This window comes from Sus scrofa, chromosome 1, assembly GCF_054392235.1.
Source record: "Sus scrofa isolate SSC_HxYL_T2T_F1_AM1 chromosome 1, Sscrofa_HxYL_maternal_Yorkshire_Landrace_v2.0, whole genome shotgun sequence".
Lineage (NCBI taxonomy): Eukaryota > Metazoa > Chordata > Mammalia > Artiodactyla > Suidae > Sus > Sus scrofa.
Window position 1 is genome coordinate 146,444,134 of NC_139383.1, and position 26,709 is coordinate 146,470,842.

Sequence of the window (26,709 nt, forward strand, 5' to 3'; positions counted from 1 at the left end):
CCCCATGGTTCCTAGTCAGATTCATTTCCACTTCGCCATGACGGGAACTCCTTGGCACACAATTTTAGAAGCATTGCCAGAGAATTCCACAATTCATTTTCAACAATCTGTTAACTGATCTCAATTGAAAAGCAGACACATAAAAAGGATATAACTGCATCATTACTTAAAAATTGCACCTATCTGGAGTTCCCGTCGTGGTGCAGTGGTTAACGAATCCGACCATGAGGTTGTGGGTTCGGTCCCTGCCCTTGCTCAGTGGGTTAATGATCCGGCGTTGCCGTGAGCTGTGGTGTAGGTTGCAAACTCGGCTTGGATCCCGCGTAGGCCAGTGGCTACAGCTCCGATTGGACCCCTAGCCTGGGAACCTCCATATGCCGCGGGAGCGGCCCTAAGAAATAGCAAAAAGACAAAAAAAAAAAAAAAAATTGCACCACCTATCTAAACAGCAGGCTTAGAGAGAATAAAGGTGAAGATAAGTATGTACTTTCGAAACTGATGGAAAAACCAGTACTTTGAGGTATAGATGGTTGCCCTAAATAACTTGTTACAGCAGTCTCATGCTGCTTCTAGAAATGTCCTTGTGTTCCTGGGATTCAAATGATATTTTTTTAAAAATCCTTCAAAGAACATAAAACAATTTAATAAGACCATTTCTGAATCTGAGGTGGCTAAAGCATCTGTTAGACTGAAGAAAAAAATACATGTAATAAAAAACTAGAGTAGAATTTTGAAACAAATGGCTATTGTTCTGATTCCTAATAGGAAGAGTGGCAGATCTCTCCCCCTTACCAGCACCTGAGGGAACCCCTGGGAACTGAGGGACTCTGAGCACAGTTTTGATGTCAGGAAGAATTTACATTGTCTTTGACAAGTTTCAAAAACAATCTGACGTAAAAGCAAATACATACAAAGCAGCAAATAGGTCTGTGATGGTGATAAGAATGCAGAATTAGAAGGACGTAAAGGCCAGGGTTTCCACAACTTTTTGTAGCCTTTTATAAAAAGTTGCAGTTGGCCCAGATTTCTGTCTCACAAGCTGCAGAGTAAATCTGTGAATCAGATGAGGCCACTAGAGAGCATTCTATGAAATACTCCTTTGTCATCAGACTGAGTAAAAACGTTCTCTAGAGTGGGCACGTACTTACATGATAAATCAATTTTCCAGCTGGGGGGATTCTGTATGGATTAAGAGATCAGGATTTACCAAGAAAATCCTTCTTAAAGGGCCTGACATCATCAGGAGAAACATCCGTTTGGCTGCATGAGGGCCTAGTTGAGCCAAAGAGATTAAGCATTAGAGTTACTCTTCTAAAAAGCATGTTTTGGAACATTAACTTTTTCAGTAAATACCAACATCTTATAAATAATTTCCAGGCGTGCAGATTTAATTCCACCAATGGGTCTTGGAATGGAAAATGAACTATGGAGTTTTCTCAAATCTTGATGTGGGGAGAAACAGGATACAACATATTCCCCATTCCTTCCTTCAACTGCAACTGCCTTCCCAGACTTTAAAATGTCACCCTTACAACCATAACTACAGTTATTTCTTCTTCAATCCAAAGATATTTCAGCAGAATCTGTACAATGAGCACATTCATAAATGCAAGTGAAAGTGGTGACTTTTTCAATTGGGTGTGAAGATCACTAGCTGTCATAATGCATGGATAGGCATAGTGTGCAAAACACAGTCTTACAAATGGGAGACAGACACAATACAGCTAAGGTGCTCCCGGATTTCATGGTATTAATGAAAATCTGACACCATTACTAAGGTACAAAGAGGTGGAGTATACAGATTTATGACTAAATGATCAATGCACATAGTAATTCAAGGTTCCATGGTAAACTTGATGCAGAGGCCGTTGTTACAATGAAGATGGTAGCCTTAAGTAGGAAAGCAAGATGGCAAGATGAGAATGGCACAGTACACTCTGTGGGAGTGCTCCACAGATCAGCACACAGTGAGGGACAACAACCAGTGCATCACAAAGTGTAGCCTGTCACCAAGAAATAGGACAGAAAAGGGAAGGAGAAGGCACTAACACTGGTTATGAAGCTTGAGAGTGAGTTAGACAATTCTACTTTCCTTACCTCATTTAACTAGCAATTCTCTTCTGCCTCAAAAGGTTATTCTTTATTTCATGTCTCATCATAAATGGAACTCAAAGGAGGTGGCAGGGTTGAGCGTCAACACAAAGTCATTGTAAAAACCCTCAGGTTCATAGTCCTTTCAGTACAGAACCTTCGAGTAGGAGGGGCTGGAAGACTGGCTCTCAATACTTTAGCTTTTTAGAAAGAATTTTTAAATACGGGGGGAAGGAAAAGAGAAAGCAAATCATTTCAATAAACCTAGAGGAAAATAGAAAGGATGGAGAATGAGAGTGTGACTTTGATGAGGAAGAGAAGAGGGTGGGGGTGGGGAGTCAAGGCGTTGAAATAACGCAGTAAGGATGAGGATGACCTTTCCAAAGGTTTTCTGACAAAAGGGCAACATCGTACATCCCACAGGAGGACAATGCAGCAGTTGAAGAACGTTGGTCTGAAGTTGCCATGTAGCAGGTGACCCACCTGTGCTGGCCTGGGGTATCCATCCACCTCTTTGTGAAACCAAAGGACAAGGAATCCTCTGTGAATTTAGCATATGAGTCAATAAATGAAGAAGCCTTGGACAAGAGGAATGAAGGGGACGTATTAAGTTACAGGAATCTGGAGAGAAGGGAAATGTGGGTAAGGGACAGGAGGAGAGAGAGAAAAAGGCAAGGACAGTGGAAAGGAAGGAACACTATCTGACCTACACAGAAGAAAGAGAGCAGGAAAACTCTTTGTGTTCATAAAAGGCTGCATAAGGCTATGAAACCATGCAGTGCTGCTTCAGGGCCCAGGTGAGAAAGCATGACCAGGGCTGAAGAAGGGCTGTTCTTCCCTAAGAACTCAAAAAGGCCATTGCAGAAGCCTGCTGTGTTCAGCAGGGTATCCTTTTAATGAAGCACACCAGCAGAAGAGGTCAGGACACAGTGCAGAGAGGACAGGCTGGGGGCAGCATGCCTAGTCCAACTGCTAAGCCCCTACAAGGCTCCAGTAAGTAACTGGAGATGGATGATGTCCTGTGTAAACAGGAAAAACTAAGATTCACCAGATTAAGGTATTATTATTAATGTGCCCTCATTTCAATCCATAAACAAGTGATTGCTGGGTTAGTGAGTTTACACTGAGTGAAGAAGTTGATACCAAAAAAAGGATAAGAAAAAGGAGAAATGCAATGATAAATATGGCTCCCATCCCAAAGAAGAGAAAATCAAAAGTCAACCAAAGGGACTGGGTTTCTTCTAAAGGCTTGCTATAGTTGGGCCTTTTAAAATGCATGTTGATAACTATTTGATAGAGATTCTGAGGAAATTAAAACATCATCCATCCAGTTTCACAGACCCATTAGTCCTCCTCAATATCTGCCTCTTCTCAGAGGACAACCAGGTCCTGTGCTTGGAGGAGATAGACTTCAGAACACTTCCATTCCAAGCTAGTGTGTGTGTGTGTGTGTGTGTGTGTGTGTGTGTGTGTGTGTGTGTGTGTGTGTCTGTCTGTCTGTCTGTCTGTCTGTCTGTCTGTCGGTCTATCTATATTATACGTTATGGTACATATTCTTCTTGGAAAGGCAGAGTCTCTGCCCTCTTAAGCTATAGTGCATATAATCTCACCTCATAAAATCTTCATTTCAAACAAAAATAGTAGATCTCAATAATCATTACAACTTTCATGATTTGGTTAATTAGACCATTTAAATCCATAAAACCCAGAATCTGATCTCCTGGTATTGGAGGAATCAACCTAGTGTATCTCAGTTCCTGGGAAGCACAGGATTCGATGAGCAAAGAGCAGGCAGTTTCTTCATGTTCCCAACTCCCCAAACTATATGAACGTTACCCACAACAACATCCCTGTATATGACTGACTGACACATATTTGGTCAATCAGAAGTACTTCCACACTCCACACAAAGCAAGGTATAATGGTTCAACTGCGTCATGATTTCCGTTTCAAAATCTGGGAGTTGACCCATGGAGCTAAATAAGGAGGGAGCCCATGAAACTGAGCAGAATTTTCGGATGGAGAGAATTTTTCCTATCACATGTTTGATAACCAGATTCCTTTCAGTGGAAAGAACTATTTTTTTAAGAAGTAGGGTCTCAAGAATGGAGACTGCCTAGGTTATTGACATTCTAGAATAAGATTCCTCAATCTTCTAAGTGTTTTACCATGTATTTTCTCCTTTTGTTACTTTTTTTTTTTTTTTTTTTTGTCTTTTTGCCTTTTCTAGGGCAGCTTCCCTCAGCAGATGGCATATGGAGGTGCCCAGGGTAGGGGTCTAATCGGAGCTGTAGCCACTGGCCTACACCAGAGTCACAGCAAAACCAGATCCTTAACCCAGTAAGCAAGGCCAGGGATCGAACCCGCAACCTCATGGTTCTTAGTTGGATTTGTTAACCACTGAGCCATGATGGGAACTCCGCTTCTTTTTTATTGATTTTTATTTTTTCCATTATAACTGATTTACAGTGCTCTGTCAATTTTCTGCAGCACAGCAAGATGAGCCAGGCACACATATATGCATACCTTCCTTTTTCTCACATTATCATGCTCCATCATAAGTGACTCCTTTTGTTACTTTGTTTCATAAGAAATTCAAGAAAGTGGGTAGCTCTTATTTTTCCACATCTTTTCCTTTGTTTCTTATTTATTTGTTTGTTTGTTTGTTTTTGGCTGTACTTATGGCATATGGAAGTTCCTGGGCCAGGGATTGAATCCGAGTTGCAGTGCAGCCACACCAGATTCTCTAACCCACTGCACTAGGACGTGGTTCAAACCCATGCCTACACAGTGACTTGAGCTGCTGCAGTTGGACTCCTAACCACTGTGCCACAGTGGGAACTCCTTCTTTGTTTCTTTAAATAAAGAAATAAGTCCTCAAAAGTTAAGCTTAGAACCCTTTACACAGTGCTTGCTATATATCTGCTGGCCTGGGAAATGGAAACCCAAAAGATAAGTGTGGCCCCAGTGAAATCAAAATTTACTACACATCAAAGCAGAGAAACCTTGAAAATACCTCCCCTCCCCTCCACACACCTTAGCAGTGCTCTCCCATGGACATCAAAAGCATCAAGAAATTCTCACTCAAAGAGCATGCCCCTCAAATGAGGCCCTGCCCCAAGTGGAATGTTGATTTACTGTTGTCGGAGTTGAACTAAGGCTACAATGCCTTAAAATCCCATAATACCTGTATTCTTGGAAAGAATCTCACACGCATAATTTCAATAAACAACTTATCTGATCAGATCTGAGAGATAAGTGGTCTTTGCTGAGGGATGTTTGAGAGAATTACCTGGCTGGAGGGCTCCTAAAGCAAATGGCACATTTTCCATTTAAAAAGTCATCCCTGGAGAGTTTCTGCTGTAGCTGAGAGGAAACGAACCTGACTAGTATCCATGAGGATGTGGGTTCAATCCCTTGCCTTGATCAGTGGGTTAAGGACCTGGCATTGCCATGAGCTGTGGTATTGGTCACAGATGTGACCCGGATCTGGCATTACTGTGGCTGTGGCATAGGCTGGCAGCTACAGCTCTGATTTGATCCCTAGCCTGGGAATTTCCATATGCTGCAGGTGTGGCTCTAAAAAAAAAAAAAAAAAAAGGAAATAAAAATAAAATACAAAGTCATCCCCTGGAGGCCAACTCTATGTCAGATATTTTCTTCTACACTATTCTAGGTAGAAAATTCATCTTTGTCACTTCTCACCAGCCTCTTTGAGCTTCCCTTGATGGTAACAGATTCTCTTTTGTGTCCCCTACGAAAAGTCACTTTCAAAATATGACCAGATAGAAATCATCAGCTTTTGATTACCCAGTTAGCCCTGTTATCTTCAGGGTTACCCTGTCAAAGGGAATGACAGGCCTTGGGGGCCAGTTTAGGGAATTCAGCTTCACTTAAATAGAGGAGGTGTTGATTTGGTTAGATGTCTTCCCAACACTGACAAAATCCTAACGCTCCCGCCTCCAGCTAAGACATAATTTAGGAGTGCCAAGAGTATTTTTAAGCTTTGGTTCTCAAGAGGAAGTTTGAGATAGCTAAGGTAAAAAGCGTTAGCTCTTTCAATAGCTAATTACTATTACGTAGTTAATTAAATAGATAATTACTTGTTCAGTGAGCACCCGCCATGTGCTGGCACTCTTCTTAGTGCTGCTTTACCTGTTTTAACAATTTATGTTCACAGGTGGGAGTTCCCTGTGGTGTAACAAGCTAGGGATCCCACATTATCACTGCAGTGGCTCGGGTTACTGCTGTTGCACAGGTCTGATTCCTGGCCTGGGAGCATCCACATGCTGCAGGTGCAGCAAAAAACAAAACAAAACAGAAACAAAAAAACCTGATATTTTCATACACACACACACAAAAAAGTCTAGGAGGTAGGTCCTAATATTTAGCTCCATCCCATAATACAGAAACTGAGGCTCCGAGAAAGAAAGTAATTTGCCCGGGTCTCACAGCAGGGAGTGACTGGGAAATGAATCAAGACAGTTTGTCCTCGGGCCCTGAATCTGCAAATCCCCTACAGGACTGGCCAGGGACACTGAGTCTCATTCAGAAGACAGACCCACTCATTCACAGCTTTCTCTTCATTAAGTCATGGAATATGGACCACTCATCCTGTGGTACAACTGGTCCAGGACTGATCAATCGTCATGTGAGAGAGCTTGTACCCAGGCAGCACAAACCAAACTAAAAACAATGAATTCAGAGTCAGAAAGCTTTGGGCTCAAATCCAGCTCTGCCAGTTACTACCAGAATCATCTTCTGAAAGTCACTTAACCTCACCGCCCCTCACCATTTTCATCTGTAAAACAGCTTTTTATTCCCCCTGTTCACAGTACAATTCCATAATCCCCCTTGTGGAGAAATGGAGCCCACTCTCCAGATTACTTTTCTAGGTAGCGTAAATCCAGGGCAGACGTGGGGTTAGAACCCAGGCTTCTGGAGCCAAAAGATACCTCAGAACAGTAAAGGGTGGAAGCAAAGGAAATGACGTAAGAAACTTACAAGTTGGGGGGAAGAAACAAATAACACAAGAACCAGAAGGAAAACAAGTCAAGTGTTAGAAACCAGTAAGACTGAATGTAAAATGAACATGGATGAATTAACAAGGCTTATTATTTGTGCCTCTATTATGAAATAAAATTCATTGTTAGCTTGACTGAGACCCAGGACACAGACATCTAGCTACTCAGCACTTCTAAAGCCTTTTCTCCCTTTGGTCCACTTCAGTTGGCATGTACCATCTGAAGAGGTGCTTTAATTGCTCCCTGGCCCATGCACAAAGGCAAAAATCTTCAATTCAAGACCCTTCTCAGGCTCTTCCCAGCCTCTGATGTCTCCATGCCATGCACTGGAGCTCAACTATTTAGCCTTCTGTGTCAGAATGTTTGGCTCAATCCTAACAGTGCCTGTGAGCTCAGACTTCAGAGGTCCTTGGGCTCCATGCCTCATAGTTGTCAGGGTCAAACGTCCCTCCCTCCCCCCCTTAGGACAGCTTTAGGTTCAAATCCCAGCTCTTCCACTTAGCATGGTAACCTCAGATGGCTATATAAATTCTCTTCACCTCCACTTCTCATCCCTAAACTACAGGCAATGACGATACCTGACAGCTGTACTGGCACTGTGTATCATGGCATCGGATACACAGTGGGAGCTACAGTAGTAAATGCTACTATTATTTTGTGTTCCAGACCCACATCATCCAGGAATAGATTCCCAAGACACCCTGCCTCCTATGACCAATAAACCCTCTGCAACTCATTTTTCCTGTTCAATCAAAAGCTCCCTAAGGGAAGAAGGGTCTGTCATCATGGCCATCTTTGTATTCCCTACAATACAGGCTGTAAAGATGGCAGACATTCACTAAACAGTGGAGTAAAGTGTTATTATCTGAACACATAAATCCAACCTGTGTCTCTGCCTGCAAATTTAAACACATTATCTGTAGCCAGAATTAATGATCAATGATGGCTTGAATTTTACTTTCCAACAGACACAACAATTAAAGCAAGACCCCCCCCACACACACACACAAAAAATCACTGTCAGGAACAAAACTGGTTTTCCATCACAAAAATGAGTATCAAAGAGGGAAAAATATGAAAAATACAAAACGTCAGATTAGGGAATAAAAGACTAGATTAATACCGAAATTTCTATTCAAGATCAAAATGACAGTAGGAAATTTAGAAAGTGAAGAAAAGAGATTTAAAAAAAATGCTCCAAGATACTAAACAAGGGGGAAAATGGATTCATGAAATCTTTACTCTCAGTGCCTGAGAGAAAAATGAAAGGTGTTATTTCAGGGTTCTACCTTAAACCAAATATATATTTATTTATATACTTGTTGTTCCCTTTGCCAGAATGTTCCAGAATCTTTATGGCTCAGTAACTGGCTACCTTCGGGTATCTACTCAAACGATGCCTCAAGAAAAGGCTTTCTCGGTGATTGGACACAAAAGTGCCCATGGCCAATGTCACTCTCCAGCCCTTATCCTGGTGTGTCTGCCTCATGGAACTTAGCACTTGCCACATTAGATATTCATCAGTTATTCAGTCTCTCCCCACACACTGTAGAACATAACCACCAAGACAAGAGGAGGTCTGCTCTTGGCTAGGTCCTGTCCTTGACAACGAACTAGAAAATCACAAGTACTCAATAAAAGTCTCTCCAATGAGCGATCCATTTATTAATACAAATCTAATGACTACATTTATAAAGTGTTCAAAAACAGTACCAGACACTTAGTGGGCCCTGTTAGCTATTTATAGTGGAAGTGGGAGCACCAGCATTCCTCTCTTAAGGTTTCTGGATGGTTTAGTGACAAACATCTTCTGCCTCTGGGGAGTCAAGGAAAGTTGGGGGGAGGGGAAGAGAATGGGGGAAGCAGCTTTGAAATACAAGCATGGAGCCATTTACTTTAAGGGGCAACTGGGAAGCAGGAGCCATTTACTTTAGGGGAAGCAACTGGGAAGCAGGAAGTGCTCTGCAGTACAGTACGTTAGAGAGCAAGTATCAGTAGGATTGGGAGGTAACAGCTGGGTGGGAAGGCACAGCTGGAACCAGGAAGCTGGGGTGAGAGATGGTATGGGCATGGAAGCCCATGGCCAAGGTGCAGCTTGACAGTGGGCACAGGCATGCATGCTGCAATGACCTGGTCCCCCTACTCACCTAGATCAACCTTCCCTCCGGCAGGCTCCAGGCTTTGAGATGTCAAGAATGTGACACCATCCAGCCTGTAGAGGAAAAATAATAAAATAATCATGGCTTACCTGAAGTGCCCACACTTGTGTGTGTGTGTGTGTGTATCCACGTGTACGCACGCATGCGCGCATGCACGTGTGTGTGTGTGTGTGTGTGTGTGTGTGTGTGTGTCTTGTTGTGTTACCTGTACATCTGGGTAGGCCATTTGTTTGTTTGTTTGTTTGATTTTTTTTAAGGCTGCCCCCTCGGCATATGGAAGTTCCCAGGCTAGGGGTCAAATCAGAACTACAGCTGCTGGCCTATGCCACAGCCAGAGCAATGCCAGATCCAAGCCGCGTCTGCAACCTACACCACAGCTCACGGCAATGCCAGATCCTTAACCCACTGAGCGAGGCCAGGGATCAAACCTGCATCCTCATGGACTTTAGTCAGGTTTAACTGATGAGCCACAATGGGAACTCCTGGGGAGGCCAATTCTAAGAGGCTTTCAAAAATAATGAATCACAGTCCTGATCCCTTTCCCTCTGATGTGAGTCTAGGAAACAGAAATCCTGCATCTTTCATGAAATGACCATAATCTATTACTTGGGTGACCAGCCAGGCAGGCTTGCCCACGACTGAGAAGTTTCCAGGATTCAGGCTTTTCAGTCCTAAAACCAGCCAGGTACTTGGGCAACCCAGTACCAGTTGGCCGCCTTCCCACTGCAGGGCCTCCTAACTGGTCTATGTTCACACTGCCACCAGAGCAGTCTTTTCAAAACAAAAGGCTGACCTTGTCACTTCCTCAGCTAGTCACACACAGCTAAAACCCTTCAATGGCAATCTTGCTCTTAAGACAGACTGCACCCCTTAACAGACTGACAGGCCCCGTGTGACGGGCCCTGCCTAGCTCTGCAGCAGCATCATTACACTTCCGCCACGGCCATGGCTCCCTTCCGCTCCCTGCTCTTCCTTCTGCTCAGACCACAGATGCTGTCCCTCTTTCACACAGTTAATGCATAGTCACTTTTCATGCTATGGTTCCATCACTGGCATGTGCTCAGAGAAGTCTTTCTGACTTCCCCGAGTGCCAAATGTACTGTGCCCTTTCGGTGTCACGGCCACTGCTGTCCACACTCACACACACCCCTGCCCACACCCTCTTGGGGTCATCTCCACACACTGAGGCTCCCTGCTGCAAACACCTGTGACTTTCTGCCCAATGGCTTTTGCTGTCCATGCAACACTCTCCCCAGCAGGCAGGCTGGCACCAGAAAAGAACAGAGTAAGAGGTGGGAGAAGATCAGGCAGACCTTGGGAGCCATGATACAGAGTCCAGGTTTCATTCTCAGTCCCACGGGAAGGTGCGTAAGAGTTTAAGCTGAGGACGGAGGTGATCTATTTACATTTTCAAAAGGTCACTCAGGGTGATACATGGAAAATTGACAGTGAAAGGGCAGGTGAGGAAGCAGAGAGAGAAAGACCAGCTGGGAAGGTGGTGCCATAGCCCACATTATTCTTCTAGAAGGGATCATTGAGGAAGTACAACTGAAAGCATGATCAAAAGTGGTTATTTGCAGGCGTTCCCGCTGTGGCTCAGTGTTTAATGAACCCGACTAGTATCCACAAGGACACAGGTTTGATCCCTGGCCTTGCTCAGTGGGCTAAGGATATGGCATTGCCGTGAGCTGTGGTGTAGGTCACAGACACAGCGTGGATCCCATGTTGTTGTGGCTGTGGTGTAGGCCAGCAGCTATGGCTCTGATTCAACCCCTAGCCTGAGAACCTCCATATGCCGTGGTTGCAGCCCTAAAAAAGACAAAAGACACACATGAAAAAAGTGGCTATTTGTAGCAGCACAGTGGTTAGAGCCTTCAAGTTCAGGGTCAGCTGCAGACCAGCAGCTTAGCTGAGAAGGCCCTCTGAAGACTATTTTATTTTTTTTAGTTTTTGTGTTAAAGTATAGTTGATTTACAGTGTTGTGTAAATTTCTGCTGTACAGCAGAGTGATCCAGTCATACAGATATATACATTCTTTTTCTCATGCTATCTTCCATCATGTCTGTCCTAAGAGACTGGATATAATTCCTGTGTTGTACAGTAGGATCTCACTGCTTATCCATTCTAAATGTAATAGTTTGCATCTACCAACCCCAAACTCCCAGTCTATCCCTCTCCTTTCCCCCACAAGTCTATTCTCTATGTCCATGAATCTGTGTCCATTTTGCAGATAGGTTCATTTGTGTCATATTTTAGATTCCAGATATGTGATATCATATGGTATTTGTCTTTCTCTTTCTGACATACTTCCCTTAGTATGAGAATCTCTAGCTGCATCCATGTTGCTGCAAATGGCATTATTTTGTTCTTTTTATGGCTGAGTAGTGTTCCATTGATATATGTACCACATCTTCTTAATCTCTTCATCTGTTAATGGACATTTAGGTTGGTCCCATGTCTTGGCTATTGTGAACAGTGCTGCATGAACATAGGGGTGCATGCATCTCTGAAGACTATTTAACATAAGTTGGTTCTTGGAGAGAGGGTAAAAAATCTCAACTTTCTTTTTTTTTGGCCAAAGTGTGCAGCAGCTTGATGTGGGATCTCAGTTCCAAGACCAGGGATTGAACTTGGGTTGCAGCAGTGAAAGGACTGAATCCTAACCACTAGACCACCAGGGAACTCCCAAAATCTTACTCTTTATGCATAAAGTAGGGATGAACATCAAACACATAACCAGATATGCACTTTATCTGTACTATTAACATTTAAAAGTTAGGAGAGGGACAATGAAAACAAGGTTGAGAATCACTGTTCCAGAATACAGACAGGCTGGGCTTCAGGCTCCTTCTGAGGACCACTGGGGGCTCTTAAGCTGGCCTTGGATGGCCCTGGCCTCCTGAATCAATAGCCCTAAAACTGCCCTGTCACCTCACATTTCCAGAGCTCTACAGACACTGACTAATTCACTTTCTAAATGGGAAGATGGTCCAGTAAGATACGATGGTTTCTTTGCAAGCCAGCCTTTCTAAACACAGATACTCCTGTTCGGACATTTCGAGGCGTACAAGGGAAGGAAGGAAGTTTCTGGCACTGAATAGGGGAATGCAAATACCCAGCAGGATCTCCAGTCCCATGTGTCATGTTTTTCTTTCTGCCAAGACTCCGTCTACTTCTCCCCTGATGAATCCCTGTGCTTCTAGATCAGCCCAAGCACAAAGGTCTCCTCCTTTGAAAATCCAGGGGAAAGAAATGACTTTTTCCTTTGAGCTTCCAGGGCACTCTCTAAACATAATACATAAGGCTACTCTTTCCTGAGCATGTGCGGCAAGTATGACACAACGTTTTACCCGAAGTATTTCATTAACTCTTTCCACTGTCAATCCCGTTTTACAGATAGGAAGTGAAGGCTTAGGGAAGGGGAGGTGCTTGCTTGGTGCCACATAGCAAATGGAGAGTAGAGAGTCACCACCAAGCAGCCTCTTAACCTATGGGCTGTTTATATACTATTACTTCACCCCACTGGATTATAATCAGTAGCTCATGTGCCTCCATCTTTCTTACTGCATCCAACATAAATGACCAGGTGTCATGCAAAAAGAAGGCATTTTACAATTACATCCTGCTATATAACTTTGGGAAATTACTTACTGTGACTTAGCTTCCTCATCTATAAAATGGAGACAGTAAATGCCCACCTAGGAGTTCCCATTGTGGCTCAGTGATAACTAACCCGACCAGTATCCACAAGAACATGGGTTCAATCCCTGGCCTCGCTCAGTGGGTTGAGGATCCAGTGATGCCGTGAGCTGTGGTGCAGGTCGCAGATGTAGTTCAGATCAGCATTGCTGTGTCTGTGGCATAGACTGGTAGCTACAATTCTGATTCAGCCCCTAGCCTGGGAACTTCCATTGCCGAGGGTGCAGCCCTAAAAAGGCAAAGAAAAAAAAAAAAAAGCCCACTTAATAGGTGTGTTGTCAAGACAAAAGTAGATATAACTTTTTTTTTTTCTTTTTACGGCCATAACCACAGCATATGGAGGTTCCCAGGCTAAGGGTCAAATCAGAGCTGTAGCTATACCAAAGAGCTACACCACAGCCATAGCAATGCAGGATCTGAGCTGCATCTGTGACCTACACCACAACTCACAGCAATGCCGGATCCTTAACCCACTGAGCAAGACCAGGGATCGAACCTGCGACTTCGTGGATGCTAGTTAGATTCATTAACCACTGAGCCATGACGGGAACTCCAAGACAAAATTAGATATAAATTTAATGCACCACAGTTCCTAGCACATTAAGACCCATTTAATTAAACAAGTATTAATTGGGGGCCTATGGAATACCGGCATATGTCGTGCTTTGAGGATAGAGAAATAACAGAAGCTGTCATGGAACTAATATACTAGGAATTTGAAATACTTTGGTTGCTCTCACTTCATATTTTCTTTTTTTTCCCAAATGGCCACACTCATGTCATATGGAAGTTCCCAGTCTAGGGGTCAAATGTGATCTGCATCTGTGGCCTATGCCACAGCCACAGCAACGCCAGATCCGAGACATATCTGCAAACTACGCTGCAGCTTGAGGCAAGGCCGGATCCTTAACCCACTGAGCAAGGCCAGGGATTGAAACTGCATCCTCACAATATCAGGTCCTTAACTTATTGAGCCACAACAGGAACTCCTTTATATATGATATTGTTTAAAGCATGTTTCCCAACATAGAGGGAGAGACTCAGCCAAGGTGTAGTTAATTCTTCCTGCTGGGAATATGGATCATTGCTATTTTCTTCTCTGTACTTTTTTGTATTTTTTACAATTTCAAAAATGATTTTAAAAGGGATTTTTATATCAGAGTCTACATTCATGATTATGTTTCTTTCCTTTTAAGTTAGAGACTCTTAAGCATGTTTTTTACTTATGTTGCACACAGTGCCTTCAAAATGACTTGAGAATTCAATCTGCAAAGCAGAAAAGACTGGATTCTTTCAAATGTTCTTTATAAATATAATCCACTTAAATAAACAGAATAGAGAACAACACCGGATCCTTAACCCACCGATCGAGGCTAATGAATAGTCCTGTGTGTGTTACATTTTTAAAGGTTTTTACATGAAGAGGAAGAGATTATGAAAGAGATTATGAAAAGCTTCATGATGTCAGACTATGTCTGATGGAGTCTATAAGACCAGGATTTCAAACTAAGTGGCTTTCCTTGTCCTTTCTTGTTTAAGACATGATTATTGAATGTCAACACCTGCTTGCCATGGTAAATGACAAACTAGAAAAACCTAGTTCTTATCCTCTAGTTAAGAGTAGTAATATAAAATACACAAAGGGTCACAGAGCTGTGAAAGGGACTAGCTTAGGTGAAGTGTTCTGGGGAATGCTAGATAAAATACCTGAGCTTATCTGTTTAGGTTTAACAGCAGGTGCTATGGTAACAAGTTTTTTTTCATTTACAAAGTTTATGGAAGAAGAGTTGGAATTCTGATTTATTCCTTAAAATATCTCAAAGGAATCTATTCGGTTTCATGTGGCTTAGAAATTTAGAGAAAATGGAATTCAGTATTCCCTGGGTTTTGAATAATTACCTCAATATTACAAAGAGTTTTTTCAACTCAGTGAACCACCTGGCTGTCAAACTTTTAATCACTGTGGATTCCAATATTTATTTCTTTTTTTTTAGGGTTGCACCTGTGGCGTATGGAAGTTCCCAGGCTAAGGGATGAATCTGAGCTGCAGCTGCCAGCCTATGCCACAGCCACAGCAACCTAGGATCCAAGCCGTGTCTGCAACCTACACACACCACAGCTCATGACAACACCAGATCCTTAACCCACTGAGCGAGACCAGGGAATGAACCTGAACCCTCATGGAGATTAATCAGGTTCATAACCTGCTGAGCTACTACGGGAACTCTTGTGGATTCCAATTTAGAGAAGAGAAAATAGATTTTTCTTTCTCTTACTTTTGGAAATGTCTTCTTTCAATGATAGCTTGTAGCTATGGGGTTTTTTTTATATAAATAAAGGAATGAAGCAAATGTTCATAAAACTATATTTGCAAAGTGCTTTAAATCCTATTGCACATTATCAAAATGTGGGTTGGCATTTTTCTAGTCTAGGAGTTCATAATATTCATAGGGGAAAATGATGGCAACTTGTAGTTAAAGGAAACTAGGAAATTATCCATTCTATCCTAGTTCTGGGTTCTCTCATTTATTGCAACATTTCAAGACCATTCTCATCTTGAACTCTTCTATGGCAAATTGTTCTCACCCCTAAAAGGAAACCTCATAGCACTCCAGACAGCCCTGAATGTTTAAAAAAAAATCCCCTTATTCTGAGTTAAAATCCATTTCCATTAATATTTTTCGGTGAGTCCTCATCCTCACTTCTGGAGCTGTAATGAGTAAATTCAACTCCTCCTCTGTCCAACAATCATTTAAATACATGAAAGCCAGTCCTGTTTCCTGAGATATCTCATCCTGACTATACCACCCTAGTCTCTTCAGCAAGCCCTCAGATGGAAGCGCTTTCATCCTCAAAACCCCTGCACATCACCTCTTTCTTCAGTGTTTCAAAGGTCCTACTACAAAGCACTGCTACAAAGCTTAAAAACAGCTCCTCAAAAAATTCCAAAAGTTGTTCTAGGATCCCAATGATAATTCTTGCGAAAGGCCCTTTAAATCATTAGATGACCACATCTTAAATATCTAGATTCTATCCCATGATTTCTTCACCTATCTTGAATTTCAGTTTCCTCTTCACCATGTTTTTCCTGCCTTTGCAACTTGGAAAGCCATTCTTAAATTAATCTTGGTTGCAAGAAACTGAAACTGATTCTGGCTACCTTAACAAAAAGAGAAGCCTATCCAGTTTTGTGAACTTCATGGGCAACTTCATGAAATCAGAGAAGGAATAGAAAAGCCAAGAGCAGGAGGTACAGGAAGCAGAGCCTTCCAACAGCCACTGGCACAGCGTTCAAGGGCCATCCCTGGAGCACTTCTCCGTGACTTAAGTCCCCTCGCTCCTACTCACTGCCACCCTTCAATCCTAAATGCTAGTTCTTGGGGAATAGACTTCAACTGGACCAGCCTGAGTAAGCTTTCTATTCTTGATTTAAGTAGCCCAGACCAGTGACATGGTCTGAGATACATTTTTAGAGAAAGGACAACAAAAGAGAATAAGGCAGATACCCCAAATTATTAGGATATTAATCTAGGGGTTTTTTAAATTCTCCTTGTGTTTTTCCCTTTTTCTGGACCCCTTCCCCCCACTCACAATCAGGCAGGTACCCTGGAACTGGTGTTCACTGCATCAGGAGAGGCACATGGCAAGGAGGAAAGAGAAATAGTCTGAGAATATTCCTGGATTTTGTTTTCCAAAATCCCCAAACACTGAGAACATAGGGAATTGTTTGAAGGAAGTAAAAAGAAATGAGCTATATGGACATGAAGAATCTTGAGGAAACGTGGAAGATGAGCCCCCAGGGCTCTTGGGAACAGAGAGAGGGGCTTACAGGTCCTGGAGGAGGGAGAGCCAGGCCCTGCTTCCTGGCAGTGTCCCCAGGCAAACCACAAGCCTCCAAGTGGTATGAGGTATACCTAGGCAGAATGAACCCTAAAAAATGTCACTAAAAGAATTCTGTGGACCAAAGATGACCTGGGCAATTGTAACTGAAAGAGCCACCTGAGCAGAAACACTGAGTGCCACGGAGTGACCTGTGCAGTTAGATGTCTCAGTGACCAGAGGGTCCCCTCTCCCAATGCTGTCCCACTGCATCAGCCCCTTGGAGCCTTGACACAACTCTGGGGATGTGTGTCTGTGATCCTAAGAAGAACTGAGAGTAAGTCTTTCACCTTCCTGGAAGGAAGAGGCTTGAAACAGACATGAACTTGGTTTGTAAAAAAATAAATAAATAAACAGAGATGAGATAGTTGTATACGCCTGTCTTTACAGATAGAGATTCTCATGCTACTCTTGAATGGAAAGGACAGGAACTCTGCTCTCTCTCGCTCTCTTGCTCTCTCGTCCTCCCTCTCTCTCTCTCTCTCCCTCTCCCTCTCCCTCTCTCTCTCTCATGAACTTGACCTCATCTTATTCAAGCAGCAGAATCTATAAATCATGCACTGATTGGATGCACTGATTGGTAAAAGCCTTCTCTCATAAGAGTTGCTTTAGCAATGTTTTCAAATCCTCTTGCTCCTGACCTTGGTTTTCCTGAGGCTATTCTCCTGGGTCCCAGTCATACATCTATATGTTTTGTCTTAGACAAGAGACCCATCTCTCTTCTTCAGTGCAATTCTTCCTTCTCAGATCTGTTTCAAGCACAAGCTCCCTGGCAACTGCTTTGGCGTCTTCGGCCAACTCTCCCTTTTGCTTTGTCATTTGCCCAGTTTGTGACTAGGCTATCAGAATCTTGTTTATCTTTTTACAAGTATTTATTTACTTTGGTAAGAATACTCAAGATGAGGTCTAAACTCTTATGTTAAGTGCATAATCCAGCATCATTGACTATGGATACAGATTTTGTTTCTTAACAAATTCTGCCTTGGTTAAAATTCTAAATCGAGCTAACGGTGCTGCCATTTAGCAGCCACTGATATGTGGTAACCAAAAATACAACTGAAAAAAAAGAACTAAGCCCCAAAATCTAAGAGTTGACTTGTCTGTTCATTTTTCTGGTTGGCAGACCTGTTTATTCCTGAAGAGAAGGTGAGCGATGTAATGAACAAAGCCCAGGGAGTCAGGTGACATAGATCTATATTCTCGATCATGAGTGACCTTGGGCAAGTTATTTTTTTTAAATGGCCATACACGCAGCATATGGAAGTTCCTGGGCCAGGGACTGAATCCAAGCCATATTGCTGGGGCCTTTAACCCACTGCACCCAGCCAGGGATCGAACCCATGCCTCTGCAGTGACCCAAGCTGCTACAATTGTATTCTTAACCCACTGTGCCACAGTGGTAACACTGGGCAAGTCACTTTTGATCTCCCTATTTCAGTTTTCTCCACTGCACAACTAGAAAAATATCTTGTCACCTACCTAGAGAATAACTTGGGTACAAGAATTGTAGAGTGAGAAATAAAAGGATGCTGCTTGAGAAAACAGTATTTTTTTTTTCAACATGCCACAATTTCCTTTATAACTCTAGGATATCATGGAGTTTCAGCTCTTTCAAATCATCACAAAATCTAAAAGTAACTTATGTTTTCAGAGCACAAATCAGCAAGTGATCTTAACACAAGGTGATGTGATCTGTTCCTATTTAGTTGGGGGTTGGGTGGGTGGGAAAGAGTAGATTCATAAGCCCAGTTGACCTCCTATAGTACAAGGTAGAAGATTCTACAGCAGAAACAGAAATAAAAGGAGACAAGGACACTGGCACATGGGGATGGGATGGATGCCAATTCTGCAGATGAATTCTATTGTCTGCAGACCTGTGGGCTTTTAAAAAATTACTTCTCCAAATATGAACTAGGCTCAGAACATTTTCTAAACTGGCTGCTTTTATCTAAAAAGAGACATGATAATCATTTTAATGCCTAAAAACAGCAAATCTTGCTTTTTACTAAATCCATACCCAGAAGACTGCACTATATTTATGGTTTGTTCTTCTTTGAAAGTTTAAAAAATTCTAAAGCCAGGAATGTTCTCTGTGGCTTATGAGGACACAGACAGAAGATGGAGTGCAAGTCCAGCATGTAAAGTAAATACTACCCATGCTCCATTTACAGTCATACCCTTAAGCAAGCATGGTAACCTCTCCTGGCCCGGATTTGCTTGTCTATACCAGAGGAACAGCACCACTTACCCACTGTGCAGAGGTAAACAAGGGAAGGAGCTTAAATCTCCTGTATTTAGCACAGGATGGACACAGAGGAAGACATGCTCATACCCACTGCCTGCCCTTGGAAAAGACTTTGAGAATATTTTTCTCAGACGAGAATATCAACAAGCTACATGGACTACACAGTGTAATGGTGAGAAATGGCTTTTTTAGGACTCACAGGGCTAAGGTCATAGGGACGAGCTTTCAATCAGCCAACAAATCAAAGCTGCAATGTACCCTTTCACAAGGATAACACATAAAGATTTTAGTGACTGCTTCCTGGGGACTGAACCCATTCAACATAACCACATTTGCCCAGTGGTAATTCTCACAGAAGAAAAAGATCATTCAGTGCTAGGACAGCCATCGTCATTCCAAAATACTTTCCCCATCCTAGCTCAGCAATCATTGAAACTTCATTTGTGCAAATGTCAAGGTCCAGGAGACTTTATGATTTACCAAAAGTACCATCATGAGTGGGTCACTGGGGTGAACTTCTCCCAGTAAATAGACACTCTCTTCCTCTCTGAAACATCTACATTTTTCCTTCGGTGTTTCATAGAGATCATTGGAGAAAGCATCCGAGCCTGGATGAGTGTGGACCGAAACTAATGTGGGCAAAAACAGAGCAACCATAGAGAAAGTGGTGCAGCCATGCCCTGCTCTGTTGGTTGGAATTTTAAATACTGGTCTACTGAACATCTCATGTTCTTTGTGCTTCTTTTACAAAAACATGCATGAGAGCACCCTTCCTGGGATGTTCATACCAATTCCTCAACAGGAGCAACATAATGGTGTTTCCTGCCCTACTTTTCAGCCTTATCTACCCTCTGCCCCTCAGGCAGCCTTCTGCCTGCAGCTGTTACTTGTCCTTTAATGCCTACATTCTGATGACCCACGTGAATATTTAAAAGTTCTGCATACACAACCTTCATTCTAGTTGCTATATAGGTCACTTAGAAAGTCCACTGGGTAGTTCCCGTCATGGCACAGTGGAAATGAATCCGACTAGGAACCATGAGGTTGCAGGTTCGATCCCTGGCTTTGCTCAGTGGGTTAAGGATCCAGCACTGCCATGAGCTGTGGTGTAGATCACAGACACAGCTTGGATCTGACATTTCTGTGGCTATGGCGTAGGCCAGCAGCTGTAGCTCTGATTGGACCCCTAGCCTGGGAACCCCCATATGCCAAGGGTGTGGCCCTAAAAAGCAAAAAAAAAAAAATAATAAAGGAAGAAAAAGAAAGTCCCCTGGAACATTCAATGCCATTGCCAGAGTCACTGAAAACTGCAAACTAGGAAATCCATCAAATTGCCACTGCCTGCCCTCCTTCTGTCTTCTAAGAAAGCTTTGAACCCAACATTTAGAAATCTTGACCAACTGCTCTCTGGACTCAAAAACTGGGTTTATAGTTTGTTCTCACCATTAAACTTTGTTTTGTTTTGTTTTGTTTTTGTTTTTGTTTTACTATAGAAATGCATTTCAGAAATCAGGCTCTTTCCCCACCCTAGCTCAGCAATCATTGAAACTTCATTTATGCAAATGTCAAGGTCTGGGAAACTTTATGGTTTACCAAAAGTACCATCATGAGTGGGTCACTGGGGTAAGCTTCTGATCAATCAGAAGGGCCTGATTTTTCACACTATGTTCAGGTCTAACTTAGGTGGGCACTCCCACCTAGACTACCACCTCTTGACATGAGATACAACTGTTCAGCTGCACTGACCTATCCCAGGACCGAGAGGCTGATTCATTGAGCTGGGGCAATTCCTTAAATTTGTCCTTTTCTGCCTTTGTATCCTTATCCCAAGCCCTGTTGCTGTGGGATTCTTCTGTCCCCTTTTGTAGATCTCTTAGCTTACAAACCCCAATCAGAATCTCTCTACAGCTACCAGCTTGACTTTAAAGATCTAAAACTTCCTGGAAAAAGGGAAATTTCAAAGGGCAGAATGAGGGGTACCAGAATATGCTACTGCGAAATATGCCTCTTCGGCATATGGATTATTTTGAGTTAAATACCACTGCATACCAGCAGATGCTGGGAAAACTCTAAGGCCAGTGCACAAGTTTTCTTTTTGTAAAGAAAATATACATTTATAAAATAAATTCCTATATAAAAGATGTATTCTTCTCCCACGCCCTAAGGGAACTCTTTACTCTTATCAATAGAAAGGCACAGACCTTACTAAACAACCCTTGTTTACCATACTTTTCCTGGTCACTTTCCCATAATGTGTCTCCCCAACCCAGAAGCCCCAAAATCCTTTCCTTTAGCCTAAAATGATTTTAAGCCTGAGTTCTAACTACTCCTTGGAGTTAACGGGTATCTGGGTGTTCCCAAGTATAAGCTTGATGCACATGCTAATAAACTTGTTTGTTTTCCTCTTGTTAAAAAAAAGTTCTGTCTACCTCCAAAATATTTCCCCCAATAGACTGTGACTTAGAAGACCAAAGGCAAAAAGTGTTTAATTTAAAATATGTTGATCTTTAACAATGATCTGGGACACTTTATTTATTTACTTTGGGTCTTTTTAGGGCCGCACCTGCGGCACATGGAAGTTCCCAGGCTAGGGATCCAATCGGAGCTGTAGCCACTGGCCTACACCACAGCCACAGCAATGCCAGATCCAAGACGCCACTGTGACCCATACCACAGCTCACGGCAATGCCAGGTCCTTAACCCGCTGAGAGAGGCCAAGGATCAAACCTGCATCTTCATGGATGCTAGTCAGATTTGTTAACCACTGAGCCACGACAGGAACTCATGATCTGTGATACTTTAGAATGGAGAAATAGATACAGCTCTAATAAGATGGGACACAATACAGGTCAGTTTTGATTAAGGCAAGAAAATAGATGAATTGGTTTAAAAAAAAAAAAAAAAAAAGAACAAAAAACCCTAGCCAGTAGCCCACTTCCTGCAGAGGCAAATTACAGAGGACATTTCAGGAAAGTGGTGAGGTGAGGTAGCTTAAAGGGACACCAACCATCTTCCCTCCCCTCACCCGATACATAACTATAGTACTAGATCTTCAAAGCCTAAAGAAATACAGAAACACAGATTATTCTGAAACTCATTCTACATCTAGCCAGACACCTAAGTGGGAGTGAATGGTCCATTTCCCAGAGGCTTGCTGTAATATGCTGACAAGGTAAGGAGGTTCTTGGCCTCCTTTCCATTTTCCCACTTCAGTAATGATATTACAGGGCACGCGATGACTGCTTTGTCAGCACTTCTTTGCAGACACTAAATGCAGGGATGTTTCAATTCCCTCCCAAGGCCAGCCTGTTGGTGCAAGCTCATATTTACTCCAGGAGGATACAATTCCCATGGTTTAGCATCTCTACAAGATCAAGCAAATCAGATTAATGGCTATAACTTTAACAACCCACAGGCTGGGACCTGCTCAGAATAAAGCTGGTTTTTAACACAGAGATTATATGCCCCTAAAAATACTGGCTCCTTTTAAACAAAAATCCCTATAAGAGATTGTGAATAACCCCCAAACATGATCTACCAACAGTGGAATCACTGTATATTATTAAATATCTCTGAGAAACGTTCACAATTATACATGTAGGGTTATTTTTGTTGGTTTGTTTATTTTGGTTTTTTAGGGTCACAACTGCAGCATATGGAGGTCCCCAGGCTAGGGGTCAAATCAGAGCTGCAACTGCTGACCTACACCACAGTCACAGCAATGCAGGATCCAAGCCGAGTCTATACCACAGCCCACAATAACACCAGATCCTTAACCCACTGACCAAGGCCAGGGATCAAACCCAAGTCCTTATGATACTAGTTGGGTTTGTTAACCACTGAGCCACGATAGGAACTCCACATGTAGGGTTTTTAATAAGAAAACTAGTCAAGGCAAAAATCATCTAAACACCTCTGCCTGAGATGACATGCATGAGTCCAAAGCTTCAACATAAAATGAGTTTGAGTCACTATATGTGAGGTAGGAGTGGAGTGTTTCTGCATCTGCTATCAAGGATGTTTACCATCATCACATCAAGTTCTAGTCTGCTCCCACTCCTCCCATTTTTCCTTATTTGGGGACAGCTCTACTGAATTCATGTCTAAAGAGGAAGGAAGGCCACTCCTCCATGTCTAAAGAGAATAGGAGATCCACTCCCAGACAATCATAGGACCCACAGTACTCCATCCTCTTGGCCAAAACCTTCATTCCAAACAGAGTTAAACCAAGCATTGATGGATCACAGCTCCTCCCTTGAACTGACTTTGGAGCTAGAGGAGGAAGGGGGGTATCCTTGGGTTAAAGAGCTAGATAGATGCGAATCTAGAGCTTATAAATATGCTGAGCAGACAAGGTCTGTGACAGGAAGGAAAAATGCCAAGACAGAGAATGAAGAGCAGAAATAAAAGAATTAAAAGAGATAGAGACAATAGATGGAAAACAAGCTAGCCACCAGGAAAGCATCTGAATCTCAGGGGCTGGGTGCAGCCCAGCTGCCTCACCAAGACATCAGAGGCTGGGCCTGATTCAGTTATATTAGCCAAAAATACTCATTGTTGCTTAGAATTCTTTCTGCTGGGCTTCCATCCTGCACAACAGAAAATATCTGAATACCACTGACGATATACTCTAAATTTCAAAGTATCCCCAAAGGGCAGCTATGACTGTTAACATCTTTCTTTTTAAGAAAATTCAACCACATGGATGTTCAATAACTATGTGCTATTTTCTACAAGGGAAAAGAAAAACATGATATTCTTAGAGGATAAAAATAGCGTAAAATACTAATTCTTCCATGCTGGCAAGTTAGGGTTTCTGCAATTCCCAAGGACATCTGAAGTAGTTTTGCTTCTCCTGGGCAGAACACAATGCATTTACTAGTGATTCTGTAAAAGAGCACAATTTACTGAGTAACACCCAGGGGGAAAGGAGCAGCCTAGGACAGCCCAGAGGTCCAGAAACCTTCTCTAAAGCTACATCTTTATTGTATCTTGATAGAGTTTGCGAAGCATTTGCTCAGCCTGGTGAGAGAAAGGTCTGTCTAAATCCATGCCACCTTTCTTAAGATGGAGTCCTATAAGGAGCCTCAAAGATGGCCATCCCCCACTTTTGAGACCAAAAAAGTGGGAGAAGACAATAAGGTAAAAACACACATTTTAGGGACAGAACACTGACCTTTATTATCCTTGTCAGAAAGTGTTATCATTCTCTACTTACTATGTGCCAGGAACTACTGAGCATTTTAACAACTTCCCTGTGAGGCAGGTAATATTTATCCCCATTTTATAGACAAGAAGCTAAAATTCCGAAGGGTCAGTGACGTGCCAAAACCCGCTCAGCTGGTAAGTGCTGGTCCAGGACTTGAACCCGTGTGACAGGTTTATGAGTTTAACCATTAGGATACACTGCCTCCCAGCTTTTATCCATTGTTTCCCTCCAGCAAAGCCACTGCTTCTTTGTCCCTGCAGCATATTTAAAGGCATCTGATTCATTGGTCCTACTGCACTATAAACACAGTTGAGGAAAAGGAGACTAATGGTTAGACATCGCTGAGCCTTTTATAACAATTTTAAGGCACTATCTCCCACAACGACAGTTAATCTGATAGGCAATTTTCAGCTTTACTGTTTCCCTCCTGAGTAAAGATCAAGAAGCCTGAGATCCAAGTGATCTTGTAGTAACCCTTAAGAACAGCTGAGATGGCTGCTGAGTACCAACAGTGTGCCCATAAGGCGCTACCTCTTGTAGACAACACAATGTAACTCTCTCCAGGAACTTAGATCCCCCAAGAAGGCACAGCATATGATGACACATACCCCACACACAAACATGAATCATGCTTTAGTACAACTAGAGCCACTGTGGAAGAAAGTCAAATCCTGAGCTACTTGACCAGCTCCTCTTAAAGGCTTGGGTCTGGAAATTGATCTCTCCATGACTGAAACATCCATACTGCACAGGCCCATACCACTGGTCTTAGGCTCTTCATTCAGCCTATCGGAAGTCTTCTAGGGCCAATGTCAAACTCTCTAGGAGCCAGCAGGCAGCAGTGTGGATGATTAAGACAAAGGGTTTTCTGTGACAATCTCAAGCCCAAAGGGGGATAGCAAACTCTTTCCATTCACCCAGCTACTTGTCCTTACGTTAAAGACGGACTTGTCTCTGGCTTCAGGGAGGCAAGGTCATTGTTTATTATTTGGGGGTCAGCACTTACATGCCTGAACAGAGTCTGCTTTTCAAGACTTGAAGAGCTCTGATGGAGGAAAAGAAATGTTGATGGTGATGGTCGTGGTGTTGTTGTTGGTGGTGATGGTGATGGAGATGATGAAGAAGATGGGGAAAGAAGAAAACAGTGATGATGAATGTCATCTATAAATGTAAGCATTAAGCAGCAACAGATATCCTTCTAGGCACTACCAATCATAATCATGAAGCTGCTTCTGTTTTCAAGCCAATCCCACTGAAGTATTTCCCCCTCAGAACTAAACACATCCAGCTTCAAAATAAAGAGCTGCATCCCTCCCTCCCCGCCACCCCCCCCCCCTTCCCCCGCCACCCTTCCCCTGCCAAGCTGGGAATGAGACTGCACTGGTGGGTCAAGAGGGCTGGGAGTTAACGGCAGTTCTGGAGTGAGGAGCGTTAGGAAGACGCGGGGCGGGGAGGCCAACAACACACTTCGAAACCACTCAGTTGCGAGTGGAGGAAGAGACGCAGAAGGGGAGGAAGATAAGGTAGCCGGGCAAACAGATTTGACGCCTCTTTTTGAGATCCCTGAAGCCCCAGGAGGCGGAGCAGACAGCCTTTGGTCGGGAAGAAGAGGCGGGGCAGACCGCCAGCAGGACAGACAAGGCTCTCTTTACCTGACCAGGTGCAACAGCGGTAGCGGCTGCAGCGAGGATGCTGCGCTTGAGTCCAGAGCCTGAGCCTGAAGCTGCCGCTGCGCCAGCCTCCGCCGAGGCCCCGCCTCCGCCCCGCCCCGCCCCGCTCCGCTCCCACCCCCCAGTCAGGAGGCCCCGCCTCCCTAGCACGCTCAGGCCCGACGGGTTGTTTGGGGGAGGCAAGCTGTAGACTGATCGGCAGAGCTAACGACCAATGGGAACGCGTTGCGGCGCCTGGACGGGCGGATGGCAAGGTGGGGTGGGAGGAGAGGGTGCCCAATCAGCTGCCGAGCCGCTGGGCCTGGCTAGGGCGCAATGAGATTATTGGGCAACGCAAATCCAGGCTGCTGGGCAGGGGGTGGTAGTTGTAAGGTGAGGTCTAAGGTGGACAGCCAGGGCAACAGCCAATCCCTGGCCCCATGGCCCTAGCTTCCCTGCTTCCGGGCGCCTCTCAGAGTGCAAGCCCTGGACTGGTTCGAAGCGATGGGGGGAGGGGAGCCGGTCCTTGGCTCTCACGGTTCTGAGGTTCCCAGGCCTCAGAGACCCGGCAAGGTTGTGCCACTCCAGTGGTCAGGTCAAGGGCCGCCTCCCCGGCGCCCTTAGCTTAGCGATTCTTGATCATAAGTGCTAAAACGAGCCAAGGAGGAAAATTCAAGAAGTAGGATCCACACATAAACCCAAACTCTTATGTTAGCTTCCCTCATAACTCCCAATTCCGCCTCCAAACAGCTCT

The 26,709-nt window shown here is 43.5% G+C and overlaps 1 protein-coding gene across 13 annotated transcripts in view; it reads right to left on the minus strand.

The window, feature by feature from the left end:
• FMN1 (formin 1) overlaps window positions 1–26,031 on the minus strand; it is a 467,182-nt gene extending 441,151 nt beyond the window's left edge. For 3 of the 13 annotated variants that reach the window (XM_084975468.1, XM_021098316.2, XM_084975446.1), the window contains exons 1-3: window positions 25,959–26,031; window positions 25,313–25,351; window positions 9,263–9,327 (exon numbers count right to left, since the gene is read on the minus strand). The gene's annotated coding sequence lies outside the window, so the exon portion shown is untranslated. Of the gene's footprint in view, window positions 1–1,148; window positions 1,273–9,262; window positions 9,328–25,312; window positions 25,352–25,958 lie in introns of all 13 variants that reach the window. The other 10 variants (XM_084975416.1, XM_084975473.1, XM_084975492.1 and 7 more) reach the window with 6 other exon arrangements.
• Between the last annotated feature and the right edge of the window lie 678 nt (window positions 26,032–26,709).